This window comes from Microtus ochrogaster, chromosome 17, assembly GCF_000317375.1.
Source record: "Microtus ochrogaster isolate Prairie Vole_2 chromosome 17, MicOch1.0, whole genome shotgun sequence".
Taxonomy (NCBI): domain Eukaryota; kingdom Metazoa; phylum Chordata; class Mammalia; order Rodentia; family Cricetidae; genus Microtus; species Microtus ochrogaster.
This window is the reverse complement of record NC_022019.1, coordinates 16,275,732-16,284,453: the sequence shown is the minus strand read 5'-3', so window position 1 is coordinate 16,284,453 and position 8,722 is coordinate 16,275,732. Positions and strand designations below refer to the sequence as shown.

Genomic DNA, 8,722 nt, shown 5'->3' with positions numbered 1-8,722 from the left:
GCCGGACGCAGAGAGGGGGCGCGTGGCTGTCGGCAGGGACGCACCCACTCAGTAGCTGTGTCGCCGGCTGCCCCGGGGCCTGGATAGTGAGGCTGCGTGGGCCCGACTGCCGGCTGGAAGACTGCAGGTGAGGACTGAGCGGGTTCACACAGGATGGGACCTCGGGCACCTCCGGGCTGGGGGTATACCGGATGGGGGTTGGGGACACAGGCACCCCGAGGACCGGGTTCCTTTCGGGAGGCCGCGCACTCACTGAACCCGGTTCTAATGGCACCTGATCGCCGTGCCACGGTGGCGAGAGGAAGGAGGTCACAGCGCTGTCCCTTCGGCTGGAGGGCCTGGGATGTGTGAGCCAGAGAAGGGCGCCGGAGAGGTCGATAGCTGCGCGGAAAGGCTGAGATGGGCTTTCTAGAGCCCGGGGACACAGAGCGCAGAGGAAGCGGAATAGATGGGCAGATCGGATGCTCTGCGGTGGCGGCTGCTCGCATGGGGCTCTGGTGTCTGGACCTTGCATTCCAGAAACCAGTGTGCACTTTCCTCCCTGCCCCCTGCCAGGCTACCCTCCGACTGAAGAGTGATGCCTGATTCTTCTTATTGGGTTGTGCTGGAATGAAGAACCGCAAGGGAGGCACCGCGCTGATTTTCCAGTTTAGGTTGGGGCTGCCCAAATTAGGTGGTGTGGTTACCGGCTGCTCCCTCTTGAAGTTTTAGGGCTATGGTCAATATAGCCGTCCAGATTCAACTTGTTTTACTGAGGTGGGGTCAGAGCACCTCTGGGTTGTGGTTCAGCTTTAAGAATCTAGATTCCAAACTGATCGGACTGTCCAAAGAGTTATGTGGCATGTGTGTACAAGATAACTCTGAGTTTGGTTTGGTGAGGGACAGAGTGCTTTCCTGTGGCCTAAATGGAAGGGTGGGGGCAGGAGCAACTTTGGCAGAACACCTACCTCCTCCTGAAGCAACCTCTGGATTTGGAGGAGTGACATTAGCCCTTTTTACCCAGCTAGCCCCTGGTCATTAGGATACATTATTACTTGTTGGGGGTGTTGATTTTAGGGGATGGTGGAAACTGGCCCCAGAGTAGCCACCCAGACCTCTGTGAACAGAGCTACTGTTCCTAACATGGTCTGCAACCTTGGAGGAGGGTTTGGGTTAGTACTGAGGCCAACCTAAATTGTTTTTCCAAAATGTGTACAATTCCGTAACCCTTACCTATTAAAACCTTCAACACTGAAGGGTTCCAACATGCTTCCTTGGCCAAGCAGCCAGAGGAACGGCCAGAATCACAACTTTCAACAAGTAGAATTGAAAGTCCCTTTTCTATTGGTGACTTCACTTGACCTCGTTGCCAGTGGTGCAAGTCAGGAGATGGAGTATGGGTCCTCTTCATGTGACTTTTATTGGGTGACCAGAGGCACTGAACTGACCCAGGATATGGCTCTTTCAGAAAGACCCGTCCAGAACACTTTGCCGCTCACTGTGTCTGTCTTCTAGTTGTTCACCTGGACAGTGTAGAGGCCCAGATACGGGGATAACAGAGCCCAGAAATTGGCTAAACCACCAACTACCTTGAGGGGTGAGGCGAGTATGCAATTGGTCTTTCATTTAGACAAGAGGAGGAGAATTACAGGCTCCCGGGGATCCAGCGTGCTATTGTAAACCAAGAGTTGATGCCGCCCAAAGACCTAGGTCCCTTGTACAGCGCTTGGTTTGCACCCTTCAGAGGCCCCTGTGGTGAGTGCAGGCAGAAGGCCTGCTCTGCCTTTCAGGTGAAGAATTCAGGTGGGGTAGTTTAGAGAAGGCACAGTGGCAGAGCTCTCCAGGCTTTGGAGCTGAGTTTTCTGTCTGCACGCACGCATCCCAGCACAATGCGTCTCCCTTCAACAGTGAGTCTGTTCTCACTGGCTGGTGGAACCCTGTGGTCACGCCTGGAATGTGGCTGACGCCTTGGTAGCTCCACTATTTTGTGGGTTTAGAGTCTCAGCCTCTTAAGTAGGCTAGGTTGTAAGGATGGTGGGAGCCCAGACATAAGGTGAATTGTCTCCTTAGCAGGGAAGAAAGTGTCCCTTGTCCTCCTGGGGAGACTGCTTTTCTGTGGCCTGCCGGGAATTAGCTCACAGATCCATTGGGCAATCTTAGGGGAGATGGGTGTTTTTCTGCCTTGAGTCTATCCCTGGTCAGGGTTTAGTGATGGCCAGGCAGGACTCCACCCCAACCCCCCGCACCCCCGCAGCGCCCCTGTATGTGTGTGTGTGTGTGTGTGTGTGTGTGTGTGTGTGTGTAGGTAGGATACTTGTCAGTCCCAGGGTGGGTGCTGGTTTCAAAGATTTTCTACCTGCTTCCTCTTCCCTGCACCCCAAGCTAACCCCTACGGAGTGGAATGTATTGCATTGCTCCCCCCACCCCAGAATCCCCCAACCCTACCAGTTCTGTTCTTTCTGTACCATTTAATACCTGAAGAAAGTAACACTGCCACTTTGCAGAGCCACAGTCTGGCGTGTTATCTGGAGTGACCCAGAGAGGTTAATTAGTGTCCCTGAGTGACATTGCTTGTGAGTGGCAGAGACTTATTGGGGAATACCAAAGAAGTGTACCTCACCCTTTAAATATGGTGAATTTACCGATAGTCTTGTGTTTTCCTTGGAACACTGGGAGAGGGTCAGTTATTGCTCAGTATATTGGATGGACCAAGGGAGGGAGGGGTTTCTGCTTCCACCCTAGTAGTTTGTTTGGGGAAGCAGATTCTGGACAAGAGAGGGTCCCAAGAGAACAGGGAAAGAGGAGCAGGTCATGCGAACACCCCCACCCCCCTAGAGTCTACAGTGGGCCTTCTCTGACCTCCAGGCTGGCGGCTGGCAGAATGCCAGGTGATAAGAAGTCCAGAGTCTGTTAACTTAGGACAATTGCCAGTTGGGCCCCATACTTGTCCATCACAGGAACTCTAAACCCCAGCTGCCATAGAGTCTCCAGAGAGGGCCCTTGCTTGGGACCAGCCCAGATAGGGAAGCAGAGCCCTCTACTGGGCCTTCCGATTTATACCAGGCTAGAGGGCCTGGCAGTAATGTAAGTCACCTTCCAGGGGATTCCCCCCCACCTAGCTAGCCGTGGCAACCAGAGCTCTGCGTTCCACAAGCCTTCTAACTTTCTGCCGGTACAGGCCCAGGAGAGAGAGCCTAGGGTTTAGTGGGATACAGTGATGCTTCTACGTTTATTATGGTTGACCCCCTAGACATTTCTCTTGGGGCGTTCTGTATTATTATAAAAACGTTCATTAAAAGTTTTTTGAATTAAGGGTTTAGAATATATAGTCAGTATAGCTATGCATGGAGTGTATTATTATTGTCATTATTATTATTATTATGGGTTTTTGAGACAGGGTTTCTCTGTGTTACAGTCATGGCTGTGCTAGGACTTGCTCTGTAAACTATGTTAGCCTCGAACTCCTAGAGCTCCACTTGCCTCTGCTCCCTGAGCGCTGGGACTAAAGGCCTGTGCCACCACTGCCCAGCTGCTTTTATTATTACTTAATTATTTCATAAAAGAAATGAGGGAGGGGGAGTGTTGCTCAGTGCTAGAACACTTGCCTACATGTACAAGGTCCTGGGTTTCATCCCTTGATACCACAAGTGTTTTTTTGTTTGTTTGTTTGTTGTTTTGTTTTTAAATCACATGATTTATTTACTTTGTGGGCATATGTATGTCCATGGGCACTCGTGCCTCTGCACGAGTAGAGGCCACAGGACAGCCCAGGTCAATAAAAAGTCGAACAGGACAGACCAGGTCAATAAAAAGTTTTAGGAGTTCATTTTCTTCTAAAAGCTTGAAGGTATAACTTTCAAAAAGGGGTGGTGGGGGTGCTGTGGGGTGATGGTTCAGCAGGTAAACGGGCTTGTAGTTAGGCTTAGCATCAGAGTTGGACTCCCAGGACCCACCTGGTGTAAGGAGAGGACCAGCTCTCTAAAATTGTCCCCTGCCTTGTGGTTGCGTGTACACAAGCACACAAGTAAATGTAAATATATATGTAAATGTAAATAAATGTTATATGTATAAATAAATATAAATAAACCTGTATGTGTTCGTACTCACTTAGGTCCACCTTCTCCCACTGTGCTAGGCTAACACTTTGCCCCCTCGACACCAACATGACCCCTTTGGGTTTAGTGCCCTGATTGGAAGTTGTATATGAGAATCACACCTACGTGTCATGGGATATTTTTCCACTGTGTGGTTACGTGTTGCTTTGATTGGTGTAATAAAAAGCCGGCTGGTCACTAACTAGGCAGGAGGTATAGGCGGGACTTCCCGGCAGAGAGAGAGGAAGTGGAGGTAATTGGGGTGTGAGAGAGAAGGCGCCACCTGTGAACCCTTATTTTCCTTGGTTTGTGCTGCTGGGGCCAGAACCCGTGGCCTTGAGTATGCTCTGCAGCGTTCTGCGAGTGATTTGCATAGACGGTCCTCTTTGTTTTCTTCATGAAGTAATTTTCACTAGACTCTATAATCGTGTAGTTCAGAAGTCAAAACCGTCAAGAGTGAACGCATTCATCATCCCGTTCCCCCACCCTGCCTTCTTAAAGTGAATGATCTTGGCCAGTGTTTGCGACATTGCCTGCCACTGTCCTAGCGGCTGTTATTAGTACCTCACTGTTGATTCAGCCCTGTGTGCTTACATTCTGTGTTACAGCCGTGTAGTTCCATGGTAACAGTGCTGTCCTCTTCTACATCTGTGTTAACCCCCCGGTTGTCATCATTTTTCCAGTACATACGGGGCTGCAAGGAATACCTTTGCACACAAGTGGCACTTCCTAAGCATGTCAGTATAGAATAAGTTTTGTGAAGTGGATGTCCTACGCAAGTGGTTAAATACAGCCTATGCAAAAGGTTAGTAGATAGAGCTGTTAACACTCATTTGAAAAGTGACATTTACAAACTGTATTTAGAATCCTATTTCTTTTAGGTAATGCCTAATTTAAATTTGTAATTCTTTATTTTTACTTCTGTAACTGGTGTAGGTTATTCATTTTCATAGTTTAAAAAATTTAATTTTAGCCTGGCGGTGGTGATGCATGTCTTTAATCCCAGCATTTGGGAGACTGAGGCAGGCAGATCTCTGTGAGTTCGAGGGCAGCCTGGTCTACAGAGCGAGTTTCGGGATAGCCAGGACTCTTACACAGAGAAACCCCGTCTCAAGAAAACAAAATGAAAGAAAAATTAATTTGATGTGTATGAATGGTTTTCCTGCACGGATGTCTGTGTGCCACTTTCATGCAGTGTTCACAGAGACCAGAAGAGGGCGCAGGATTTCCTCTGGACCTGGAGTTATACACCACTATGTAATGGGCATTTCCCATTACACTTCATTTTATTTACTTTTTTGGAATTTTTTTTTTAATTTATGCGTGTGCTTGTGGAGGTGAAGGTGGAGGCCAGAGGAGGTGTCAGATCTCCTGAAGTTGGAATTACAGGTCTTTTCGTTTCCTTCTGAGACAGGGCTTCATACGTAGTCCAGCTGGTCTTGAATTTACAGTGATCCTTCCGAATGCTGGGAATACAGGTGAGCCACCATACCCAGATGTTATTTTAAACTTTTGCTATTGACTTTAGATGTACTAAAGAGTTGTAGGAATAGATTTCCTTTCCCGGGGCTTCATTTACCAAGAGCAGGAAATCAAATATTGACACAGCATTTATAGACCGTAAGCCTTTTTAATATGCATCAGTGCCTACACTACTATCTTTTTTCTGTGTTCAGGGTCTGATGTGCCGCCCACATCACACCGAGTTGTTCAGTCTCTGACATAGGTTCCCTGATCTTTCCTAGACTGTACTGAATGCTGATGTTGCTGTTTAGAGTTTCATAATGAGCATTCAGTGTGTATGTGTGTGTTGCTACAGTGTGTCCAAGGGGACAGGGATGTCAGGGGACAACTTTAGGGTTGTTCTTTCCACCTGTGCAGGCAAGGTCTTTTTTGTTTTGTTTTGTTTCTGCCCATGTTGCATACTCCAGGCTGGCTGTCCTGCAAGCTTCTGGGTGGTCCCCCATCTCTGTCTCCCATTTTACCGCAGGAGTGCTAGGATTACAGATGCGTGCACACTCACCAGGTATCGGGGATTTTTTTATGGGGGTTCTGGACTTGAACTCTAGATGTGAGGCTTGCAGGCTCATGTTCTTACTTGAGTGATCTTTTTTTGCCCTCCAGTGAGTTATCATGACTCGGTCCCAGGATAGGGACCATCATGCACCTGGGTTCCCCTTTACCTCCCTAGGAAGGACAGAGGAGAGGTGGCATGGAGCCTGGTCAGATCTTCCCAAGGAAAGACCTTCTGCTCTGTGGGCATCCCAGGCTGAGGCCCAGGACATGGGCTGGTACCATGCCCACACAGAGCCTTTGCTGCTGAGCCCAGATCAGGTTAAATTGGTGGGTGCTACAGCTCACTTAGTAAAGTTCCTGCCTTCCCCGTCACTGCAGGCAATCCTGTTTCTCCCGGTACTGTTGCCCTCTGGTTGTAGCATCCAGCTGTGGATCTTGTTTGTGGTCACTGTGTTCACCTCTCTCCCGCTGCATTTCTTAGTTGAGATTCTGCTGAAAGGAGGAACTGACCCTCCTCTTGGGTTAGCTTGTCTTCTATGGGTCAGGATCTCCTGGGCTTTATTTATGACTCACCCTTCCCGTTCCCTCCTGCCTTTTGTGGTATTGTCAGCTTAACCCAGGCCTCATCTGTGCGAGGCCAGTGCTCTCCGAGGAGCTGTGTCTAACCCTGCCCCCGCAGTGGCCGTCTTAATTAAGAGCTTCCTTGTCATCTTGTCACCTTTTGTGCCCTTTTCTCCCCCTCCCCCAGCAATTTTTTAATGTCACAGAATAATCCTCGTTCATCTTCTCATTTCCCTCTTCAGCCCTAGAATCAACCGCTTCTCCAGAGAAGTAGAGAGATGAAAAAGTCTGTTTGTTAGAAGTGTTGTTAGTCACTACTGGGGTTATCTTTGTTTCTGAACCCTTTTAGCAGAAAAGATGGGCAGTGTATGATACCGAGCTATCCTCTGTGTGTGTTGTATGATTTAGAAAATCTTTTTTATTTATTTTTTTGGTTTTTCAAGATAGCGTTTCTCTGTGTCCTGGAACTAGCTCTTGTAGACCAGGCTGACCTCTGCCTCCAAGTGCTGGGGATTCAAGGTGTGCACCGCCACCACCACCACCAGGCTGATTTAGAAAATCTTGAGCAGGGTCTCCTATGGCCAAGGCTGCCATTAACTTGCTCTGTATTTGAGGATGACCTTGAACTTCTGCTCTTGCTGGGAATACAGGCAGCTGGTTTCCTCAGGCCTGGGCTTTAACCCAAGGCTCCACGTGTCCTGCGTGAACTACGTCCCAGCTCCTCTGTATTTTCAACCACATCTGTTCTGACCCTCTTATTTTAGCCTAGCGCCATAAATTCTCTTTAGTTTTGAAGTCTTTCCCCTGTTTGTAACTTTCTTCTTCAACAGTGCAAAGCTGCCCGCCCTTGTCAGGCTGGTGGGTCATAGGTTGTCTGCTGATTGTGCTCCTGTTCCTGACACTGACCTAAGCACATCCTTCTCTGCACTTTGCATTTGACTGCAGTGACCTTCCTGACGATAGAATCCGGAGGTAGAAGTCAGTGTCCCTGCCTAACATGGACATGCCTACCTACAGTGGCATCAGGACAGAGTGAATGCCGGCCGACACCCTCCCTTCTGCCTGCCTGCCTTTGCCCCCACACCTCTGCCCTCCTCTTCCTGCCACCCCTCCCTCCCCCCCCCTTCCATCCATCCCTTCGTCCGTCCTTCCTTCTGAAGCTCAAGGACCATTTTATTAGGGCTTGAGAGAAAACCGGACAGCTGAGCTACAGAACTTTTACCTGCTAGAAGGAAGGGGCTGAAGAAGAGGAAGAAGCTCACGTCTTTGGCCATTTCAGCTATGGAGATTTACAAACAGCTGTGGAACACCTTTCGGGAGGATCTTCAGAAAAAACTAGCCTGACTTTTTAGGCCAAGTTTGCCTAGGTTTTGGCTGGTATCCAAAGAAGAGCTAGAAAATAGAAAAGGAATACACACACACACACACACACACACACACACACACACACTTTTGAGTTCCAACTCAGAAAAGTGGACAGGCTTAGGCGTAAAGATAGTAAGCAACTGCCACATGCGTCTTTAAAATTTTTTCTTTTTATATTGATTGACTGTGTGTGCTTAGGCACACACCTGTGCAGAGAGAGGTCAGAGAACAACTGGCCAGAACCGGTTCTCGCCTTCCCTTCCGGGTTCTGAAGTTGGAACTCAGGTCATCAGGCTTGGAGCCAACACTCTTACCTGCAGCACCGTCTCCCCAGTCCCCATCTGTCTTTTGAGATGGGGGGGGGTCTCTGTTTAACCCAGGCTGGTCTCAGACCCAGAGATCTTACTGCCTCAGTGTCCCCAGTGCTGGGTTTGTAGGCATGTGACACTTGCCTGGCTTCGCGTCTGTCCTAAGCAACAGTCTTTTAACAAGACTGTTAACCATCATAGCTTCAGACTTTATCTCACAGAACATACTGTTAAAAGGGCTGAATAGCCACTTGGGTGAGAGCATGACATGAGCATAACAGCCATAGTCAGGCCCCCACCCCTCTGTTCCTGTGGCCCTGTGCTTAACATTGTCGGTAGGATGGGCTATCCTGTGCTTAACATTGTCGGTAGGATGGGCTATCCTGTGCTTAACATTGT

The 8,722-nt window shown here is 48.9% G+C and overlaps 1 protein-coding gene across 2 annotated transcripts in view; it reads left to right on the top strand.

The window, feature by feature from the left end:
- Window positions 1-8,722, top strand: part of Slc39a14 (solute carrier family 39 member 14) — a 45,951-nt gene continuing 37,229 nt past the window's right edge. For both annotated transcript variants that reach the window (XM_026783252.1, XM_005355575.3), the window contains exon 1: window positions 1-127. The gene's annotated coding sequence lies outside the window, so the exon portion shown is untranslated. The remainder of the gene's footprint in view (window positions 128-8,722) is intronic.